A 25,430-nucleotide genomic window follows, 5' to 3' on the forward strand; every position below is an offset into this window, starting at 1 on the left:
CGCATTACAATGTCAACTCTTGCCAGATAATGTCTTACCAAAAAGGCAGTTATTTTCCCTCCTTTTATATGGAAATTATTACACTCTTTGAAACCATTTGTTTTTGTGTTTGTTTACCCCCACCAGATAGACAGCAATTTTGTATATCTACTACCTAGTGCAGTGCCTGCACATAATAGGCACTCACTAACTATTAAAAGGGAGAGGGAGAGAAGTAGCAATTGAGTCAGCAGAATTAGAGCAATGCGGAAGACAAAGAAAAAGATAAAGACTAGTTGAGTTGTAAGATGACTGCCATTGGCACACGGCCTATGGAACCTCAGTCTTGACAAGAGAAAACTGAAGACTGACAGCAAGACACACATATTCCTTCAAAGTTTGCTCTGTAAGTGTGTACATATAGTAAATTATATACCATTTCATTTCAGAATGTAAACTCAAAAGGCTTTGTTGGAAGTGACTAAAGTCTTTATGAAGCCCAAGTTAATAAACCTCTTCGGGCATTATTATTATGTACCTGGAGAGACACTGCATAATTATTAGTCAAAATTCTAGGGCTGAATGTGAGCAAAACTCCTAGCACTCTGCCTGCACCCCCACGTTCCCCATTAGACAATCTTTTCTGACCATGCTACCCATTCATGAGCCTGGGCTGAGAGCCTGACGTGAGCTATCTAAGGCCACTTCAAGAGGCAGTAGCCAGACAGAGGGTTACAGTGGGAAGAAATCAAGTCCAAAACAGAAAGTAAAGACAGACTAGGATCCAAAAACTAGATTGGCCTCGATTTCCCAAATCTAACCATCCAAAACTGAAATATCAATGAAGATACATTGAAATTTCACTTGAGGTGAACTATCTACAAAAGTTTGAAATTTCTAGATTACAAATAGGAGCTACATTAAGTATGTCAGAAAACAATGTTTCATCAGAAAGCACTGAGTAGCACATATAACTCAGTGAATAACATTCTTAGGCATGCACTTTGATCTCAGTGCTGAAATAACCTTAGATCGTGTTCAGATCCTTAACTTTACATAAAGAGGGAACTGAGGTTCAGAGATAGTTCCCTTGGTCTAAGATCTTTGAGTTAGTGTCAGAATGGGATTCCTAATTTTAACTAGAATGCTCCTTTCTCTCTGTCATTCTAAAATAATTCACTAATTATGCATCATTTACTCAAATAGCTTAAACAATGAAGAATTATATTATCTAACAGGTCCAGGACACAGAGGAGGTTCCAGGAACCATACGATCAGCTACTCCGTGATATCATCAAAGACCCCGGTTCTTTCCATCTCTCCAGTCTGCCTTTCTAGGTATAACTTCCTCATAAGTCTGACTCCCTTTAGGGTTTCAAGATAGCATTGACTGCTACTGCAAGTTGTGTGTTTGCTTGTTAATATTGGTTACGGGAGGCAAGGGGGGAAATATAAATCCCTTCCAATTTGGCAAACTTAGATCTTATGCTCACTCCTGTTCATTTAAAGCTAGAGATGGGGTGGATACTTGAATAGATTCAGAGTGCAGTTATCCACCTATAATTTAGAGTTAGGTCATTGATTTAGATTGACTACTATGTGTCTGCCTCAGTAATCATTCAAATCAGTGTGCACGCAGCCAGAAATCCAAGCTGCTCTAGGTACACTTTAAATGCTCCCACTTCTACTCCACTATTGTTCAATATTCCCTCCATCAAACATCCAAAATGCTATAGCAGCTGGGGTGAGAGAGAAATTGGCATAAGTTACTATACCCATTTGCATGCAATTTCTGCTCCTGGTGGGCAGAGCTCGTTCTTCAATTTTCTTTTCTTTTTCAGGTGGCACACACATCAGACCCCACTGAATGCAGCTTTTTGGGTTCATGCAAATTGGTGTTGCACATTAGAATACTAATGCTGAATACTAATGCCTGCACACCACCAGCAAACTAATTAAATTAGACTTTCCGGAGGTAGAACCCAGGCATAGGTATTTTTACAGCTTCCCAGGTGATTCTGATATAGAGCAGGGTTGAGAATCACTAGTATACTAAACATGCTGATTGGATGAATGTCTCAGTTAATATCCTTGTCTAGTTATGGCCCAAGACTTCAAATTCAGTTTCTTTGCAATTTTCCCAGGTGACTTAAAGCATAACCCATTTAAATAAAACATCATCTGTGGTATGATAACAACTACAATTTTAGGAAAGAATGCTGTGTCAGCTTCCTTTTAGAGAATGCTTCTCCATCAATAGATGGATGTCTGAACCAAAATATTATATAGGCACGAGAGGTTTTGTATTGCTTTCTATCTATTTCTGGGTGTAGTGTATAACATTCATTGGCAACATTTCATTTTTATATTGTAATGGGATCTCCATGGGCTTATATTGAAATTGGTTTTCTGCTGTAATCTCGCATTTTAACAGCCTTTATAGACCTGCTGAGAAACTGACTCAAAATTGTTGTGAAGAATATTTGGCGTCATAATTTATTATTTTAAATTATACAAATGCCTCCCCTCCACCCCAGCAAACTAACCGTGAGAGATACTGAAGTACCATTATGACTACAATGTAAAGTAAAGACTTGACACATTCGATAGCTATTTCACAAAAGCCAGGAACTATTTTTCCTCCTGAGTGCAGAGTCTTCAGCTATCCTCAGATTTTTAATAGAATTTTAACACCCATTTCAAATGATGGGGAAAGTGATTTTATCACATTTTCTTTAAGTGAATGTTAGGTGGAAATTAATATCATAAGCACCAGAGCTGGTCAAAGTCCCTGGAGCATCTGGTTGGTGACACTCCATTGAAAGACTCTGTCACATTCAGGCTGCCCTCAGGATCAGCCAGGCCACTCTTTTTCTCAAGTCCCCCCCCCCCACCAGCCATCCCCAAACTGACAGGAGGACTAAACCCACCTCCTCTGTGGTGAGATCAGCGTTATCAGTTGCCTCAGAGCCCACAAGACTCAGAAGAGAGGTGGCTGCCTGCCCCTCTGGTCACCATGCCCTCTGCACAGTCTCTCTGGGCAGCTGGAGTCTCCCTCCTTTGTCCCACAGCATCTCTGGGCCTCTTCAGAGTTTCCAGTGAGAGGCATCACTTACTAGCTCGAAGTTACTTAAACAACTTCACCTCTATAGAGCTCCATTTCTTAATCAGTAAAATGCAATTGTTGGTTCTTAGTGTCCTTGTGAGGATTAAATGCAAACATCTCTGGATTATGTTCAGTCAGCAGAGTACATAGCACATGGTGAGGTCTCAGATTTTACCTGCTGTGAACACACCGTTGCTACTGCTGGTTGTTGTCACCACCGGAGTGACTATTCCGTGAGCATGTCTTGCATAGTTCTATGTTTTTCTTATATCTAATTTCTCTTTTCTACCCCAATGGCTGCCACCTTGTTTCAGGCCCTTACCACATCATACTTGTACTAACATTGCAACAGTGTCCAGAATAGTCCCCTTTTCCTGCCTCCAGCTGTTTTGTCCTCTCCAGCAACAATGAGGGGCTGGAGGAGTGGGAGGGGAAACTAAATTTACCTTCTTGTCCACTTTATCATGTCACTCAAATCTCCACAGTATGGCCCCTTTGACCTCTCCAAATCAACTCTCTTTCTTAAAAACTGTTTTCCTGACTCTTCGACACAATCCTTCAAAGGCTCATTCATGCCCGGGCTCCTGTGAGAGCTTCACGAAGAACCTCAAGTTGAAGTGAGAGAACACAGATGCAGACTAACAGGAAATAATTCTTGTTCCTAAATCAACCCCCTTTTTCTTAGGACAGCTCTTATCATCCCTCCGAACTGGAGCTCTGCAGGGCACACTTTGGGAAATGCTGTTTTAGGGAAATGATAGGACCAAATCACAGGAGCCTAATATGCTCCTTCTCAATGTCCCCATGCCCTAAAGAACAAAAGGCCAGCCATCAGCTTAAGGGCAGGGGTAGGGGATTTAGGGGCACGGACAAACCTAATGCAAGACCTCCTTCATGAGCTAGGTCTCCAGGAGCCTGCTCTTCTGTCCCTGATCTCTGAAGAGACGGCTCTGGGAAGATGACGACCTCCACTGAGGTCATCAAGTCATGCATGTCAATGATGTCCAACATCTGATGCTGCTTCCCAGCCCCTCCAATAACAGGAAGGCGTGTGCTTTCCCCGCAGAGGGAATTTCATTCTTCAAATCCCGCCTCCCACCGTCTTCTCAGTTGCTTGGGTTTGAAGTGATACACCTAGTTGCTACTTCAGGGTGCACCAAACAAACACTGTTCCATTCCAATTAAGAAAATATAATAGTCCAGGGCTCTGAAAAGAAGGCTTTGCTAGTTGGTGCAAGGATTGGTCCATAAGCTGATAAACGCATGCTCCTCTGTCACTGCTCTCTCCACCAAAACACACAGCTCTGTTTATCAAAACGTGTCTTAACTTTTTAGGGCAAAAATACTCACACTGAAAGTTCTAGCTTAAGGGTTGGCACTTTTGTGGTAGGGGGAAATCACTTTTGAAACTCATATTTTAGTGTATTTCCAATAATTTAAAACTATATGACATCTTTTCAATTTGTGAACTCGTAATTACTTTTTTCACGATTCATTCATTTTCTTGAGAATGGTAATTGTATAAAATTGTTATTACAGCTTTATTTTCAATATGATGTTCCTGTAAACCATGGATTTTCCTCCCTTTGTAAAAAGACATTGTAAAGAATTGAATGTTCAATTATGGAAGGTCATTAGTTTCTTGTTACACATTTTGTTAGTCTGGTTTTTGTTGCTTATTGGGTTTAATATTTTTCTTGAAAACAGTTGACACTATGTTATGTATAACTTTTCTAATAAAAGTTGTGTTATAAGCAAAAATGGAAAAAACAAACAAACATGCAGCTCTGTAAGCAGGAGTAGGGGGTTTGTACTCTCAAAGATGACCTCTGCCACTCCTCGTTAGCCATTTGAGTCTTGTGGTGTTAAGCACCTGCACTCCTCATCTCAGTTCTCAGTGTAAGGGCACAGTGGCCTGTGTAACTGCAGTCACTGTGTCATGGTGCGGTATGAACAGGGGACCATGTAATTCATCATCCAGGCCAGAATACTTTTGAAAGTGAAAAAGGGAACTATTAACAACTATACTAGGACAACAGGCACAAACCAGAGCGGCCCTGTGCAATGAAGAAACTAGATCACCATTCTTACAAGGGCTGCAGTTCTCAGAAAATGCTACAGGGGCACAATCCCCTGTCCTGTGTCCCCAGAGATGAAGACAACAAGAGTTCTCTGCTACCACCAATTAGAAGAAGAGAAGGATCCCCTATTCCTTTTGCCTACCATCTTGCAGGCCTTTTCTGCTAATCCAGTTTCTGGGATGAAAGTCATCTACAATTCTAACCTCCAATATCGTTCAGAAGGAAGGGGAGTGGGGGTCTCTGGGTTGATTCCATCTTTGTCCACCTTATTTATCCAAAGGAAGAAAGCAGTTCCCTTTGAAATTAAATAATGAAATCAACTGACTATTCAAGTTCATAATGCCGAAAACATAGCTTGATTTGTGATAAATATACAAAAAGAAAAATCAAAGTTCACAATACTCCAGAAATAAGGTGGAAATTCCTGTAACAATAACAGCTGGAAAAATTAGAGAAAAAAATTTAAAAGTGTACAAGACAGGTTAAAATACACTAATATATATAAATGACTTAAAAGGTAAGAGTTGGCATGATTATGAATGAGATGGTTAACTATTATAAAGATAATAAGTCTTTCCAAATTAATTTAAAGATTTTAAAAATTCCCATCAAAATTGCAACAGATTAAGAGATGGAGGAGTTGCCAAAGTGCTTCTAAAATTTATCTGTCAGTATATTCATTTTTTCAACTTTGTTTTTGCTATTTTCATAAATGGGGATATCCAATCCTTACAAATATTAGAACACATTATAAAACTACAATATCTTAAATACTCTTAAAATAATATTTTGAAGAGAAAATGTTAATATATATCTAAATGTATAATATATATCTAAAGCCAAATATATGGAGGTGGGTTCATTAATCAAATTGGGAAGGGATTATTTCAATGGTAGTGGGAATTATAATTTTTGGAAAAAAAATTTATATCCTCAGATCATACCACATAACCAAATAACCCAAATATACGTAAAAATTAGATGTACAACTGAAACTACAAAATAAGATACATGTACATATTTCTTTTATTTCTCTGTGAAGAATGACTTTCCACACACTAAAACAACGGAATAAATCAGAAATGGAAAAAATATATTTGGCTTCTTAAGCCTCTTAAAGTTATAAGCAAAATTAAAAGGTAAGATCTGGGGCATATTTGTAACTATGGACAAAAGAGAACAATAGTTGTACTAGTTATATATTACCATAGCATGCTGCCTAACAAACAACCAAAGCTCCAGAAGAGTACAATGATCATTTATTGTTCATAGTCTGAGGTCAGCTAAGGCTTAACCAGGTGGCTCTACTGATCTTGACTGGACTCACTCTCCTGTCTGGGAGTCAGCTAATATCAGCTGGTTTACAGTGTCCTCTGCTCCTTTCTGTGTGTCTCCCATCCTCCAGCAAGCCAGCCCCGGCACATGCTCACTATGATGACAGAGGTACAGGAGGGAAAACCAGAACATGCAAAGCTGTTGGGTCCTAGGCTCAAAAGCGGCACACAATCACTTCTGCCTCCTTCTATTGACCAAAGCAAGTCATGGGGTGGGGAAAATACTGCTTTTAAAAGAGGAACTCCAAAGTCACAGGACAAAGGGCATAAGAAAAGGAAAATTGGGGACCATTAATGCAATCAATCTCCCACAACATCATTAGTCAATCAGGAAAATCTCATCTCAATTAATAAATGAGTAAAAAGCTCAGGTAATCACAAAAAGAAGATACACAAAGGGCAAATAAAAACATGAAATCTCAATCAATTAGAATAAAGAAAATGTAATTTTTAAGAAATAATATGTAAAAATAAGGTGTTTTAAAATCTATTCTAATTTTATATGTCACCAAAATATAATTTTTAAAACATACTATTATTTCTTAATCTATTTTCTAATTTGATGATATCCAAGGAATAGAAATGGACACACACAGAGCTGGAAAAAATACATATTAATATAACTTTTCTAGTGGAACATGGGAAATATGTATCAAAAAAAGTGTTTTCTCCATTAACTCAAACTTAGAAGAGATAAGGATACCTGAAGAGGCTTGTAAAATACAGAAAACAAAAAAACAAATCATTATCAAGTCATCATAGCAATACCAGTGTATATTATAGGCATTTATTAGAGTTTGAGAGGGAGAAAGGAGAAATGGAGATAGGAAGGCAGAAAACTAATGTAAGACTCTTAATGAATGGTGCTCCAGATGCAAGCTTTTCCTGAGTAAAGAAGAGCACTCCTCTTCTTTGGTGTTATACACTTTGGTTCTTACCCAGATCCATCTTTCATTTTTATCCTTTCTAACAGAGCTTAAGAATTGTCCAAGTATCCAACCCACTCCCTGAAATTGTGAAAAATGTAACCCAATCTGCACACAGAATTTTTCTCACACTGAGTACTGCTCCTGATATGAGATCATAACCTAGAATGGGTACATCGTACCAAAGGGAAGAATGTACATTTCACGCTTAGGAGAAAACCTTTTCTCACTTTTTCCTGATGGTTGTGAATAAGGAAGCATATACCCTGATCACCACTGGGGAAATAGCCCTAGAAGGTAGCGGAGCAGAGAAATGGAAAGAATCAGGGTCCTTGATGCCATCATTGAACCTCTGATCCCCATGCCTGGAGCCTTCTTTGCCTCTGATCTCCCAGGTATGTGAGATATGTCTTCTTATTGCCGAGGTCTGCAGGAGTCGAGGCTTTCTGTTACTTGTGGCCAGAGACAGCCTAACCAATACACCTTCCCCCCAACACACACACACACACACACACACACACCTTTTCCTAGAATTATCTCTTGCCAAAACTCGTGCAGCTTTAAGTACTGAAATTTCTTTATAGACTTCATAACATGATACAAAAAAACATCAATTAGGACGACTGGCCGCTTCTGCCTCCTAAGGGAAGCATAATGTCAGGCCTGCCCCTGGTCTCCTCCAGCCAGGTACTGGAACAGCCTGAGTGTGAGATGAATGGAGAAGCAATGGAGTGGCCTGGCCTCTGTAGATCTATTTGTGTCTACAGACACAAGTCAGAATCTCAGAGCAAGTCTGTTACATGAGACAAAAAGTGCCTAGCTGTATGCAATATTTCCTCTCATAATCCTGACTTAAGACAAGTCTATTTTGTGCTTGCTGTTTCTAATCTATGAGAATACTACTTGCCTCTCTACTAAAGATGGTTATAGTCTCAATATTTTCTTATCTTAAAACCAAAAAGCTAAATGTGCTACAGTAAATGTCTTTTATAAAGATATGAGTCGCAATTTTGTTCTCCAAATCACAATTTTTTAAGCTCTATTACAGTGATTATGACCTTTCATTTGAAACGTTCTTGAGATTTTTTTAAACCATATTCACATGATTAGATATAAAAAGAATATTTTCAACACACTTTTAATAGGACTTAAGGGTCCAATAAAACAAATGTTCTGTGGATATGAGAAAGTTCAAATTATTGGTGTCTTCTTCAAAATTTTTATTAAGATTATATTGAGTTTTAGCATTGAGTTGGAAGCTATTCCTATAGCACAAATGCAAAACCTCATCAATTTTGACTGCAAGAAAATGCAAATTCTGTTCTTCCAAGTACCTTAATGAATAATTAATGTCGTGTTCAATGATCTGGCTGCAAGCACCAATCAGCTGGCCAAACTAAATTGGATTTGTATTGAAGAAATAGTTCCACATGCTCATCACAAAGATTACTGTTTCTTTTAGGAAAAGCTTATAATAGTGTGAAATGAAGCACTATTGGAATACCTTGCTGCTATCTGCATGAATAATCATTCCTTTTTTAAACTACTCTGTCAAAGCACTAGCTGATCTTAAAAATTAAAGGGCTGTTTGTAAAAGAGTATCACTCAATAACAACATAAATTGATTTTTATAGAATGGTATACATCTTCTTTGCCTTCTCTTTTGAGCCCATATTTCCAAAGCTTTGGATCCAAAGGAAGCCCTTCCTAGCAAGTTGGTAGTCAAAAACCCTGCCCAGTGTACTTCTCAATCACACTGTAACTTCTATTGATGGAAAGAAAACTGTGGGAAGACTAAAATATGCAATTCATCCTATGAGTTCAGAAAAGTGGACGGCCACCAGATTTCACTTGCAGAAATCTAAAGAGCATTAAAAAAAATCAAAATCCAAAGAAAGCACAAAGGCTATTTCATTGAATTACCCACCTGGTTTCTGAATCCTCAAATGTCATCAAGTAGACATTTTTGTTAGAAGGGTACTTGGCAGATGCAAAAGACCCCAGATCCCATTTTCTTTTCTGAATGGGGCAGTACTTTGTGGTAATAATAATAATAATGAAACCATTGGATAAGCAACACAATTTGAAAATGGGAGAGAGGAAGTTTGGGTTTATATACACAGAGGTAGAGATATGTCAATAGAGGTAAGGATTGCTCATATTTGAGCCAAATATATAGTTTTAAAGTCTAGTTAATAGAAAATTACAGGTTCAAAATGCTTTTAAACCAAATGTATCCTACTATATACTAGTGTTAATATAACAATTTACATAATTAACTAAATAGATAATGATGCTGAACTAATAATTTTTAATTAAAACAGGCTGTTATATGCATCATGAATATTATCAAGTTACCATAGCTTAAAAAGAAAGGCAGCAATTAATCATGAAGCAATGTGTCTGGGACTTTCCTAAGAGTGCCTTATCTCACATAATAGTTTTGCCATGCTGTCACTTGCTGAACACCATTTGTTAAATTACTACTATTCAGTAAGCCGTTAAGTGCACATATTTTAGTTTATGAATACCAAAATTTAATAAGCCTTAATTCAGACACCTTCTGTGGTTAACAGAAATAAAATCCAATGAAATTGTGTTATCTGTGTAGATACCATGTAAAGAAAAGACTTGAATTTTGGACCTTTTGATCCATCAGGAAGAACTTTGTACCAGCAATGGACCACAGAATATAGTTTGATCACTACTGTAAAAATAACTTATTCCTTGGTGATCTTAAATTTAAAAATAGAACTCCCCAAAGATTAAAGGACATGCTGTCTTCCATTTACTTTTTTCTATTCATAAGTTTTAACTGTCGCAGCCTTAGGCTGAACAAAACTTCTCTAAGCCTCTTTCACATGGCAGCCTTTTAATTAAAGATGGCTGGTTTTGTCCCTATGATTTTTTTTCCTCTAGGCTAAACATTCCTATGTCTTTGGACATAGCTTAGAATCCCATCACATCCTGGTCACTCTCTGCTGAATGCAAGCAATGTGCTGAGTTTGAATAGCTGGAAAAGAGAAGAGCACGGAGAAAATACTTAGCAGAGAAAAATGGCGTAACCAAAGATTTAAAAACAGGAAAAGCACCTGGTAAGCTCAGGGCAGAGTAGAGTGGGGGTTGTGGAGGAGGCAGTGAGCAGGCCAGCCTACCAGGACTGGAAGGTAACTGGGAACAATAGAAAGGTGGTGTTGGCAAACTAGGATGGAACTAGACAGTTTACTGTCCTTATGAAAAGTTTGAACTTTACTCTGTATTTGGGGAAAAAGTCAAGAAGGCTTTCAAGTACAGGAATAAAATGTTTGAAGTAGTAATTTAAGAACGTTAAATCTGACAGCAACATAAGGCTAGCCAAGATGCAAGACATTGAGTTAGAAGACAACAAAGCATTAGTGATTATGGACTTGGGTTCTGGACCCCAAATCCCTGATACAAAATTCCTGCTGTGGCACTTATTATGTTAACATAGCCAAGTTACTCAACCATCCCAGGCATATTTCCATTTCTGTAAATTGGGCACAGAAATATTACCTACTTCAGTAGATAGGATGCTATCATCAGAAAAAGGACTATATTATCTATGAGACATTTTATACAAACCTCATTTAACTACAAAACAAAAATCCATAGTAGAGACACAAAATATTAAAAAGGAAACTGAGAAAAACATCACAGAAAACCACCAAACTAAAATGGCAGACAGAACTACAAGGAAAAAGAAACAACAAAGATACAGAGCAACCAGAAAACAAAAGATAAAAATGGCAGTAGTAAGCCCTCATATATCAATAGTCACCCTAAATGTAAATGGATTGAACACACCAATCAAAAGGCAAAAACTGGCTGATGGTTTAAAATACAAGACTCAACTATATGCTGCCTTCGGGAGACTCATCTCAGTTCTAAAGACATAGGCTCTAAGTGAAGGGGTGAAAAATGATGCTCCAAGCAAATGGCAGACAAAAGAAAGCAAGTGTAGTCACATTTATATCAGACAAAATAGACTTCAAGCCTAAAAAGGTAACAAGAGACAAAGATGGACATTATATAATGACGAAAGGGATAATCTATTAAAAAGATCTAACAGCTATTAATAAATATGCACCCAACATAGGAGGATGAAATTATATAAAGCAACTATTAACAGACCTAAAGGAAGAAATTGACAGCTACGTAATAAAAGTAGAGGACTTTAACACCCACATACATCAATGGATACTATGTTTCCCCGAAAATAAGACCTAACCGGAAAATAAACCTTAGCATGATTTTTCAGGATAACATCCCCTGAACATAAGCTCTAATGCATTTTTTTGAGCAAAAATTAACATAAGACCCAGTCTTATTTTCGGGGAAACATGGTAGATCAAAAAGTCAACAAGGAAACATCAACCTTCATGACATAAGAGCAGATGAACCTAATAGATATATACAAAACATTCCACTGAAAAGCAGCAGAATACACATTCCTCTCAAGTGCACATGGAACATTTTCAAGAATAGACCATATATTGGGATACAAAACAGGACTTAATAAATTTAAGAAGACTGAAATCATATCAAGCATCTTTGCCAATCACAATGATATGAAACCGGAAATCAACTACAAGAAGAAAGCTGGAAAAATCACAAATATATGGAGATTAAGCAACTTGCTACTGAAAAACTATTGGATCAACAGAGAAATCAAAGAAGTGAAAAAATACATGGAAACAAATGAAAATGAAAATACAACATACCAAAGTCGATGGGATGCAGCAAACAGAGTACTAAGAGGGAAGTTTATAGCAATATAGGCCTATCTTAAGAAACAAGAAAAATCTCAAATAAAGAATCTAATTTTATACCTAAAGAAACAAGAAAAAGAACAAACAAAACTGAAATTCAGTAGCAGGAGAGAAACAATAAAAATCAAAGTGGAAAAAAATGAAATAGAGACAAAAAAAGACAACAGAAAAGATCAACAAAACTAAGAGCTGGTTCTCTGGAAAAAAAAATTTTTTTAATGATAAATCTTTAGCTAGACTTACTAAAAGAGAGAGAGAAGTTTCAAGTAAATAAAATTAGAAATGAAAGAGAAGTTACAACAGATACCACAGAAACACAAAGGATCTTAAGAGACTATCAACAGCTATATGCCAACAAATTGGACAACCTAGAAGAAATGGATAAATTCTTAGAATCATGAACATTCCAAGACTGAATCATGAAGAAACAAAGACTCTGAATAGACCAATGACCAGTAAGAACATTGAAACAATAATCAAAAACCTTCCAAAAAACAAAGTCCAGCACCAAATAGCTTCACCACTGAATTCTACAAAACATTCAAAGAAGACTTAATACCTATCCTTCTTAAACTCTCCAAAAAAATTGAAGAGAAGGAAATGCTTCCTGACTCATTTCACGATGCCAATATTACCCTGATACCAAAGCCAGACAAGGACAACATAAAAAGAAAAAAAAGGAAAGAAAGAAGGAAGGAAGGAAGGAAGGAAGGAAGGAAGGAAGGAAGGAAGGAAGGAAGGAAGGAAGGAAGGAAGGAAGGAAGGAAAGAGAAAGAAAGAAAGAAAGAAAGAAAGAAAGAAAGAAAGAAAGAAAGAAAGAAAGAAAGAAAGAAAGAAAGAAAGAAAGAAAGAAAGAAAGAAATTACAGGCCAATATCTCTGATGAACATAGATATAAAAATACTCAACAAAATATTAGCAAACTGAATACAACAATACATTTAAAGAATCATACATCATGATCAAATGGGAGTTATTCCAAAAATGCAAGAATGGTGCAATATCCACAGATCCATCAACGTGGTACACTACATTGACAAAATGAAGGATTAAAATCATACGATCATCTCAATAGATGCAGAAAAAGCATTTGACAAAATTTGACAAAGATTTATGATAAAAACCTCTCAATAAAATGGGTATAGAAGGAAATTACCTCAGCATAATAAAGGCAATATATGATAAACTTACAGCTAGCATCACACTCAACAGTGAAAAACTGAAAGCTTTTCCTCTTAAGATTGAGAACAAACAAGAACTCCCACTCTCACCACTTTTATTCAAAATAGTACTGGAAGTCTTTCAACTAAGCAAGAAAAGAAAGAAAAGACATCCAAAATAGAAAAAACTGCCACTATTTTTTGATTACATAAGTTTATATATAGAAAACCCTAAAGACTCCATCAAAAGAACTATTAGAATAATAAATATTAAATAATACAATAAAGTTACAGGGTACAAAATCAACATACAAAACTCTGTTATGCATGGATGGACCTAGAGAACATCATGTTAAGTGAAATAAGTCAGACAGAGAAAGACAAATACCATATGATCTCACTTATATGTGGAATCTAAAGAAAAGAATAAGTGAATGAACTAATCAGAAACAGTTTTGGAGACATAGAGGAAAAACTGAGGGTTGCTAGATGGGAGGGGAGGTGGGTATAAGGGGGAAGGTGAGGGGATTAGAAAACAGTCAGTAACCACAAGATGGCCACGGGGTTTTGAAAATTATTTGGGGGAATGTAATTGATAATGTTGTAAAGATTTTGTAGGGTATCCGATGGACACTTGTCTCATTAGGGAGACCACCTCAGGGATGATGTAGATGCCTGATCACTGCACTGTACACCTGAAGCTGAAGCTGAACAATAATGAATGTCAACTACAAGTTTATATACCTACAAGAAGCGGAGTACAGCATTAGGAATAGAGGCAGTGGAAATGTAATGGCTCTGTGCGATGTCAGAGGGATAGTGGATGGGAGGAGGGGGTTCACACAGTGTGAGGGATATAAATGATAAACGTCTAAGTATTACTTTGTCTTGTGCACCTGAAACTAAGAAAAAAATTTTTTTAAAAAACTCTGTTGTGTTTCCACTCACTGGCAATGAACTACCAGAAAGAGAAATTAAGAAAATAATCCCATTTATAATTGCAAAAAGAATAAAATATCTGGGAATAAATTTAACCAAGGAGGTGAAAGACGTATACAATGAAAACTATAAGCCATTTTTTAAAGAAATTGAAGAAGACACAAAGAAATGGAAAGGTATTCCATGCTAATGGAATGGAAGAATTAACATTGTTAAAATGTCATATTATCTAAAGCAATATGCATATTCAATGCACTCCCTATCAAATACCCAATGGCATTTTTCACAGAAATTGAACCAAAAAATCCTAAAATTTTCATGAAACCACAAAAGACTCCAAATAGCCAAAGCAATCTTGAGAAAAAAGGAACAAAGCTGAAGATATCACACTCCCTGATTTAAAACTAATGTAACTTAATCCAGTCATCTACCGATGGGCATTTTGGTTGTTTCCATGTCTTGGCTATTGTGTATAGTGCTGCAATAAACATAGGAGTGCATAAAGATTTTTGAATTGGAGTTTTGGATTTTACTAACAACTGTCACCCCAATAAACTTTAATTTTTTAAAAAAAAGCTATACTACAAAACCATAGTAATGAAAACAGTATTTATTGGCAGAAAAACACAGAGAGAGAATGATAACCCAGAAATAACTCACATATTCACAGACAATTAATTTACAACAAAGGAGCCAAGAATATACAAGGAGAAAGGAAAATCTCTTCAATAAATAGTGTTGGGAAAACTGGATAGCCACGTGCAAAAGAATGAAACTGGACTACTGTTTAAAATCATACACAAAAATTAACTCAAAATGGATTAAACACTTGAATGTGAGACCTGAAATCATAAAATAAATTGAAGCAAACATAAGCACTAAGCTCCCTGACATTGGTCTTAGTGATGTTTTGGTGGATTTGACTCCAATGGCAAGGAAAATAAAAACAAAAATAAACAAATGGGACTATATCAAACTAAGAAGCTTCTGTACAGCAAAGGAAACCATCAACAAAATGAAAAGTCAACCTATCAAATGGGAAGAGATATTTGCAAATCGTACATCGGGTTAATATCTAAAATATATAAAGAACTCATACAACTCAACAACAAAAAAATAACCCAATTAAAAAATGGGCAGAAGATTTGAACAGATATTTTTCCAAAGAATTATGCAGATAATTCTTTGATCCAGCTATTCCACTTCTGAGTATTTATCTAAAGAATATGAAAATACTAATTTGAATAGATGGATGCACCCCTATGTTCACAGCAGCATTATTTATAATACCCAACATATGGAAATAACCTAAGTGTCCATTGACAGATGAATGGATAAAGATGTGAGATACACAGATACACACACACCACACAATGGAATACTGCTGAACCATAGAAAAAATGAAATCTTGCTATGTGATAACGTAGATGGACCTTGAGGGTATTATGCTAAGTAAAATAAGTGAGATGGAGAAAGACAAATACCGTATGATTTCACTTATACTCGTATGTGGAATAAAAAAATAAACAAAAGACAAACTTATAGATGCAGACAATAGATTGGTAGTTAACAGAGGAGAAGGGGTCAGGTGGTGGGTGGGCAAAATGGGTAAAGGGGGTCAACTGTATGGTGACAAATGGAAACTAGACCTTATGGTGAGTACACCATAGTATATAAAGATATCAAATTAGAATGTTGTACACCTGAAACTTATGTAATGTTATAAATCAATATTATTTCAATAAAAAAAAGGAAATATCAGCTACTTCAGAGATTTGTTGTGAGGATTAAATGAGTTAATACGTGCAAAGCACTTGATATGAAACGCATAGTAAGCACTTGATAAATGTTAGTATTATCATCATTATTATTATTAGGTAACACTGAGTATAACGTAAGATCTTGAAGGGGACTTATGGTAAAGGAAATAAAAAGGAAGGAGTATATTTGAGATTTGTTACTAATGAGATTTCTTACCCTCCTCCATAGCCATCCTTTGTATTGCCTCTCATTTCTGGTCAATGATATGGGTTTGGGTCCAAGTATATATGAGAGCATAAGGTCATTTAAAAACAGTTTTGTTTGATAGACAGGGAATGAATTCTGTTTCTGTGAATAAACCTAAACAGTCTCATTAATTTTAGACACTTTAGAAAAAGGATTATACCTATATAGACTATATCCCTAAATTCTTGTTACATATACTAACTCCAAGATTATCCCAACTCCTCTATTCACCTCTGCCAGCTATTTTCAGATTCTGAAGTCTTTCTTGAGCAAAGGAGGAAAATATTGAACTTATAAACCCAAATATTGATATATTTTTGGTGCTCTTTTCTTTAAAATTAAAGAGTTCCAGGTTCTAAACTTGCTGTGTTCTGGATTCTAGAATTTTACCATCATTTCCCATTATTTAAATAATTTAATTTTCAACTTAACCTGTGGGAATTAGGGTTTATATTATTTCAACTAATTTATTAATATATTACCTATATTCCCTCATAAAACAAAAATATTACCTCTAATAAAAACTTTCACAACTGGCTATGTCTCCTTATGATTCACATTCTCATTTCTCTTACTATTACAAAGAATTGCTAAGTTTATGCAACCTGAAAATTAAAAGGAGAGTTCATGATTAATTAATTATATCTAACTCCTATAATATCAAGTCTTCTCTGTCCTTCATACCCACGAAGCAAAATGGCATTAAGGGAAAAGTAGTAAAGTTGGTATTTATTAGTTGGTGATGTTATAAAGCAGGAAAAGTTCCAGGGGGAAACATTGGACTTAATCATTTAGAAACATCACTTAGAAAAGAATAGCCTCATAGCAGTTCCAGGTGAAAAGGGAAGAAGTTGTGCGTTGACTTAGGAAAATCATCTAATAAGAATATCAGTCCTTGTGGAGGTAGAATTGCCATTTTCCCTGTGTGGGGTCCTCTGCTTGTGCAGCCTGCAGGCGGGTGCCATTTTTCCTGTGTTGAGTCCCCACCCCATGCCCATGGCCAAATCTGAATCTAGTGAGCTCTGCTTGCTCCACCCTGGTGACTCACTGATATCTTGCCTCACCCCCAATGCAACTCACACACCTCAGGAAGCTCTATCAGGGGCTGAACCTTATGGGAGTTGGCAGGTGGCAGCAGGCCTCAAGTGTTCTGGGTTTTGCAGAGCTACCCCAGACCTAGTACATAAATGTTGAATAACTATGATGTACCCCTTAATATAATATAATATAATATAATATTGTATGTTAGCTATATTTTTAATGAAAGTCTTTTTAAAAATAAAACCAGCCCTTTTAATATATAGAGGGATTAAAAATGTTTATTTACACACATTTGTTTTATTTTAGTAGTATGTTATCAGTATATTGCAGATATTTTATTATACTAGTGATTGTCATCTGTTTTTTAAAAATAAACATTCAAAGCTACTCTTCTGACTTGAAAATGCTGAGAAAGAGTTGTTCCCACAAAATGAGCCCTAGGTACTCTTTTATTTCCCTACATTTAAATTCATATTTTAGATTCAAATGTTAACCCTGTACCCTGTTCTGCCCCTTTTTATGTTTACACATGTGCCAACTCATATGCTCATCAAACAACATGGACTTTAGACTGGTTTAGCACAAAACAGACACAAGATAACATGTAGTAAATGCTGTTCATCAGTGAAAAAAGCCTATGAAAGACTTGCTACTATTCCATCTTTTCTCTCTTGCCATCTTGCAGGGTCTACCTTTATCAATGACTAACAATATGGCTTCTACAATAAGGGCTTCTAGTCCCCTTAAAACGGGGACTAGATTGGTGGTCTCTAGAGGTGACTTCAACTGCAAAGACCTAGATTCTCTGACTCCAGCCATGATTTTTTTTTTTCAGATCATTTCTGAGGCTTTTAACATGTGGTGGTATTACAGACAGGCCATATTGTCTAGGTGACGTCTGGAAGCTCTATTCAGTACTTGGCTAAGTTCTCCCTATTATGACAAGGAGTGTAGAGCTGAATCCAGGCTCATCAGTAAAATAAGAATAATAATAGACTCTAATTCATAAGGATGTTTTCAGCACCAAAAGAGATAATCCATATAAGGTGCATAGCCCAGTGCTTAATCTATAGGAAGTGCTCAAAAAATGTTAGCTATTGTTATAGCAACAAGAGACAGCTGAGTTTCTCCCCAGCTTGATCTCAATGACTATTCACTGCAATAAAGCAGCTGCCATATCAAATTATTCCAGTAGAGGAGCAGCAGCTCTTCCTTTTAGGAGGCAGGACTGGGAAATGCACCTTAGCAACTCCAGGTCCCACCTGCATGAAGTTAGTTGAGTCTTCTCCATTAAAAAAAGTTAAGACTCATACTGTCTTGTACAGGTGCCTTGAAGGTCTGAAAGCAAAGGCAGAGAACACTAAGAACGAGGGTTAAATTAAAGACCTCTTCTTATAGACCTCCAAACCAGCAAAAAGAGGGGCTCCTCTCATATCCCAGGTCACTCCAGGACAAGGACTGGTGGTGATGGGAGATTTAAATCAATGGGCAACATTACTGTCAAACTCTACTAAACAGTGTTTAATAAATTCCATTAGCGAAGTCCCCATGTTTTAGAAAAGAGCAAACGTCAGGACCACCTTAGAAAGGAAAAAAAAAAATGACCCTGAAAATGCAAGAAAAGTCAGCTTAATGTCACAAACTCTGAGTAGTACTGGAATAGATCATCAAATGATCGATTTATAATCACCCAGGAATTTAACAGATAACAAGTGCAGTCAAATAGCTTTGGGAGCTAAAAATCATACCACATTCATTTAACAGAAGGGCAAGTTATCTAAACAAGGGCAGTAGGAGTGGGAGAGCCAAAGATAACTCTCTCTTGAGCTCAGTACAACTTCAGAGTCTCAACCTCAGATTCTCAGAAGAACTAGGAGACCTTAGTGGGGATCATAGAACTCTTGGGGGGCCAGGCGGCATTGTTTGTCCTTAACCTATGGTAACTTACTTGGGTTATTGGTTCCAGGAAAAGGCCTATTTCTATCCTTTGCTGATATAGTTGAACAGAAGAATAAGAGTCACAGAGTAGCTACGTTACTCAGACATGTTCTATACTCTTCCTCTTTCTTCACTTCAACAATACTGCAAAGTAGTTATTTTCTTCACTTGCAAATGGGAAAACATGAATCTGAGAGGGTCAAATCTGAGTTGTCCAAGGCCATACAGCTGGTAAGTGGTAGAGCCAAGGCTCACACTCAAATCTGTGTCTCTAGAATCTGGGCCAATATGAACTGTCAAAACTACAATTTATAACATGTAATTTCATAAGCTCTTTCCCTGGAAAAGCAAATCAAAATAATCCATTTATCTTTCTCATACTTCAGGCTACAGAAATTTGGTTAAGATAATAGTCAAGGACAATCTTAAAGAAGGGAGACATGTAAAGAATGTACGGTCTATATAGAAGAAAGGATATTATTAGGCCTAACTTTCCGATGATGGTGGGAGGAGGAAAGGGTGGGATGCAGGAAAGCTTACATCAGTTTGTGGGTAGATGCTTGTCAATTGTAGTATCACTTCCTGGTCCTCCACTGACTGTCCAGTTGGGTACCTCAGATCCCATAACAGCAGGACACACACACACACACAAAGTTTGAAACCTGAGATAATTATCCCTCTTTTCCATACCCTATGGTTGGACCTGATACAGTAACATGGGTTAATTTAAAGACAAGCATAAAATGTAAAACAGAATAGCCTCCTGGAATACTAACATTAGAAGGTGTTTTATAGATCTAATCCTACCCTTTTGCTTTACAAGTGGAGATTCTAAGACCCAAAAAGGATAAGTCACTACTTGCCCAGATCACACAGTCATTTGATTTTAGTCAGAACAGGACAAGAACCTAGTACTCAGGATCTGATATCTCAGTGCTTTTCTACCACTGCAGCAAAGGGATAAGAAAGTGACTCTAGAGTGAGTGAATCAATGAATGAACACATGGTTCAAAATCTCTCTCTCTCTCTCTCTCTCTCTCTCTCTCTCTAACACACATACAAAACAAATAGTTACTAAAAATGAACAGTTATTAGTAAGACTAACAGATATCAACCAACTATAGCAGGAGATTCTGACTGTCAGCAATACACTGCTTTGAAAAAAAACTAAGGCCATGGATTCCAGGGTGTAACAAAGAACAAAGCAGTATGATGGCCAATGGCCCAGATATAATTTTTCCTTTGTACAGTAAAACTTTTCTTAGAAGAAGATGCAGTTTGTTTCCAAACTTTAAAAAAGAGGCAGTTGAACTGCAGAGAATTCAGAATAGAGTAACAAATATGATTAACCTTTTCACATGGGATCTACTTTCCTTCCAATTAAAACAATCAAGGCTAGAAAAACGATGACTTGAGTACCTGATGGAATTTGGTGCCAAGAGTGAACTGAATGAGAGGGACCTGACTTAGATGTCGGAAACAGATTTAAGTTGATCCTAACAAAAAAGTGTCTTGATCCTCCAGATAACAATACTTTGGAAAGACTGATGGAGGTGTCTGGAATCATCTTCAACCTGAAAGTGTTTTACCTGCTTAACAAAGACACAGGCAGGCTGTGCTGGGTGAGGAGATGTCCTGGGCATCTGAGGAGACAGAGTCAGAGGAGCTCCCTGGCAGGAGGACAGTGACTCTGGGTCAAATGGCTTGGGTTTTGAGGAAGGAGAGATGGGAAAAGAAGACCTGCAGACAGAGAATTTTGGAGCTGGACTAAGAAGCAAGACACTCTCTAACCCCTCTCATCCCCTATTCCTCCTCCTCAACAGAAAGACCACGGGGTTTAGGAACTCGCTAGGTAACATCCAAAGCACATACAGAGCAGGCACCCTCTGGGTCCTGCTAAAAAAATGTGTGAGAAGGAGGGGAACTAACACTGCCGTGTGACAGACCCACAGCTTAGTGTTCCAGGACTTGTGCCCTCATTCAATTCGCCCTGCAATCTGGGCAATCCATTCTATCTTTACCTTTTAATATGTGAAGCTCAAAGAGTTTGCCCCTTGATCGAAGTCAAACATCCAGGAAATGATAAAGCTGAAATTTGAACCCTCTGAAATTTGAATCTCTCTGACTCCAGATTTTTCACTCACTGAGATAATAAGCCAGGTATAGGCCCTGGGCCACTAGGCTAATGTATGTTACTAAACTATATGTTTCTGTGTGTTTTCTTGTTCTTTTTTTTCTTTTTTCCATTTGAAGCCCAAGAAAAAACAGGTAGCAAAGAGAAGACTATCTTGGAAGATGAGATACAAGGCTTTTTGATACAGTGGGAACTTCTTCAAAGTACTCAAAATTTTAAAGTTAGCTCTCTTGGGTGTTCTTTTTAATATGCATGTCACAGTTGATAAGGTGTCAGCAGGAAGGAATCATATAATACTTACGGCAGACATGTGAAGAAGATAATTGCCCCAGCTGACATGTGTGACTGCTCTTTCATTATCATGTCAAGAGGACAGTTCTGCCTATAAATTGTTTGCAGTGCACATAAAATAGGAAGCACTTGCTTAAAGTTTATTACAGCCTTTTAGAGTAACATAATTATGATTATCAAGTGTTCTTCCTTGGTGTGAACATTTTATTCATTCTTCAGAGGATTTCTTTAAGATCAGAAAAGAAAATGTTATTTTGATAGAAGATTTGAAGCATAAAAATTCCATTCATGGCAACTTTACTTGGATGCTGCATCACATCCTCTGGAGGACATACATAAGTATACACGGCCTGCTCTGCACTCTTACACGGATTAAGAACATCCTAGTATGTTGCCCTGCTGCAATTCCCCAGGATATCAAGGCCCCAAACTCATCATCAGGACCAGCATCAATCTGCAGTAGAATTTAAAGAGAAAGAGGAATAGGATGTATTCGCGTCAGGACAAAGACTGCTCTAACTCCTTAGCAAAATAGCCAAGCCAGGAAGTCACTTTCACACCTGCTAAAATGAAAGACCCTTGGAATGGGTAACCCCCAAAATCAATCAGTGGCCACTCACTGTGAATCAATTTTAGACTGTTTTCAGTATTCATACAATTTTAGAAACTAGAAGAGGCTTAAAGACCACCTTATCCAATGCTTCGTTTTATAAATGGAATAACTAAGATGGCCAAAATGACACGCCTTGCCTAAGTGGTAGAAGATAACAGAGAAGCAGACCCAGGACTTCTAACTCCAGCTCTAATCATCTTTCATCCAAAGAGCATGAATCACTGGATACCTGAGAGAAGACAAAGGGGAAACAGGAAGCAGGCAGAAGGTGTCTTTGGTGCCCCTCAACTTTCTGTTCTATTCCCTGTGATGAGTGAAGTGACAAGATGGAGAATCATGTGGGAGATTTCCATGGTACAAGCACTCCATGTACAAGTGGTGTACATTACACTGCCTGCATTCTATTTGGCAGAACACAGTCACATGGCCTCAAAGAACTGTCAGAGGATAGTGATTTAGCTATGTGCCCACAAGGTGAAGGAAATTGGTTTGGGTAGATATATAGCAGTCTCCTTGAAATTTTCTAGTTCCTTGGCTTCCATGACATTTTAATTTTCCTCTTCTTTTGTTCTTAGATTCAGAAACCACTGATTGAAGAGGAAGCCAGATCCTCTTGAGAGGAACGATGTAATCGCAAGGTTATACAATGAATGCTTTCCCAGTTCTAACCCCCAAAAGATCTGAAGCCATTTCAAGGTAACTGTATACCAGGAAAAGAAATGTCCAGAATATTCAAATTTTTTGAGGATTGTTAGATACAGAATCTGAGTGGCCACTAATAATAAGAAACCCAAAATCCCATAATAATTTTCTGGTTAATATGAATGGCTATGGCAGCTAGATGATAAATAGAGCTTTATACTAAGATCCTTTTAGAGAGGGTCCACTAGGACAGCAGACCTATCCTCTGGTTACTCCTCGGTTCCCAAGTGTTTAATTACACATAGCTCCTGAAGAACCCTCACATTTGTTTTCTAACTTATGGAACAAGAGCCATTATGATAGGAAAGGCCAAGTGTAAGCCTCTGAAACTGCCCTAGCCTTGGCTGAAATAGTAAGTCACAAACAATATTGTATCCCAAGAGGAATTTCAGAGATTAGCAGTACCCTCCAAGGCTTTAAAAAAACAAGGGTGGTACGCTCCATCATATTCCCCTTAGTGTTTTAGCACTCGAGAAAACCAGATGAAATGTAGCAAATGACAGTAAACTACCATAAGCTTAAACAGGTGGGACCCTCAAGTGCAGATACTATTTCCAGATGTGCATCTCTATTGGAGCAAAACAAAAGGGCCTAAGGCACTTGCTCTGCAGCTATTGAGCTAATGAATGCATTCTTCTCCATCTCCACCAATAGAGAGGATAAAAAGACCAAAAGAGAGGCAAGGACAGAATTATACTTTAACCATCCTACCCAACAACCAAGCTAACTCTCCTATTTTCTGTCAAAGTATAATCCACATGGGCCTTGATCATCTTGACATTACACAGAACATACTAGCATTCCTCTATAATGATGACATACTAAATGCACTAACGTGACAAATAACGTAAAAGACACATTGTTTCAACACCTATCTCCTCCTACACTAAGCATTTGATTATCTCATTGGATTTTGGAGGTAGTATATGTCACACTTTAAAATATTAGTAGTATACCTCACACATGACCCATTTGTCAGGTGACTTAGGAGACTGACAACTTTGAATGGAACACAGCCGGTGGTGGAGGTTTCCTTACCACTCAGGTTGTATGACCCAGAAGATCCAATGTTGCTAAAAGCATATATCCATAGCAGGATATCATGGATATGTAAAATCCTTGGCAAGCCCAAACGGGAGAGGAATAGTGCAGATCCCTACTAGTCTGGAGCATGGCCAAACCTTCTGCAGCAGAGAACTACTCATCATTTGAAAAGTAGCTTCTGGTGCACAAACTGGGCCTTAGTAGAGACTGCATAATTAAAATATTTGCATAATGAAATTATTTGAAGGCATAGATTATTTGAAGGTGTAATTAAATTATTTGAAGGCATAATTAAATTATTTGAACAGAGCCTAGACTCCAAGTCCTCGACCTCCACTGCACTAATGCTTCTCCTTCAGATCATGACAAACTCCTTCCCTATAACAAACTAAGAGAGAAGAAAAACAAAATCAAGCTTGGTTCATAGATGAACTGGGGTGATTATTGGTGCTAACAAAAAGGGACCTACTACCATAATACAGCCCTCTTCAAGAGTGGCCCTAAAGAAGACAGGAAAAAGCAAATCATCCTCAGGGGCATATCTGTAAACAGTACACTTGATGGTCCAATTGTATGGAGAGAGAAGTGGCTAGAAGGTAAGATAGCCACAGCCTCCTGGATAGTAGCAAATGGCTTGTCTAGTTAAGGGCCTAGAAGTAGCAAGTGTAGAGGACCGTAGACAAGGAATTCTGGGAAACAGGTGTATAGGTGGGCTATGGCAGTGGACACTTGGTTTCTCTTATTAATGCTCATCAGTGAGCATTCATCACAGAGGGGACCCTCAACAACCAGGGAGAATAACTTAGCCTGTAGATATTAGCCATCCTCTCCGTGGCCATCCCAGTGTTTGCACAACGAGCCCATAAATGGAGTAGTCGTGATGACCAGAGTGCAGACTATGTAACGGCTCAACAGTATGGGCTCCCTCTCACCATACCCAACTCTCTAGCCTTTCATGTGGAACCCTTCCTCCAGGAGAATAACCACCCACTTGGTGGAAGACATTACATCAGACCCTTTACCCCCTGAAAAAAGCAATAGATCATCCTTACTGGAATGGACACATTCTCCAAATATGAGTTGACCTTCCTTATCCTCAGTGTCCTCACCATCCCCATCATCTAAGAGCTTATAGGATGTCTAATCTATTGAAATGGGACCCCAAATAACTTTGCCTAACACTGAGGGACCCACCGTACAGCAAAGGAAGTGTAATGATAGACATATAACAGTGATCTGACCATATACCCTATCCCCCAAAAGCCACCAATCTAATAGAATGGTGGGATGCCCTTGAACAGGCACAGCGAGGTAGATGGAATGATATACTACTGAAATTCCTCTTC

Source organism: Rhinolophus ferrumequinum, chromosome 6, assembly GCF_004115265.2.
Source record: "Rhinolophus ferrumequinum isolate MPI-CBG mRhiFer1 chromosome 6, mRhiFer1_v1.p, whole genome shotgun sequence".
NCBI lineage: Eukaryota > Metazoa > Chordata > Mammalia > Chiroptera > Rhinolophidae > Rhinolophus > Rhinolophus ferrumequinum.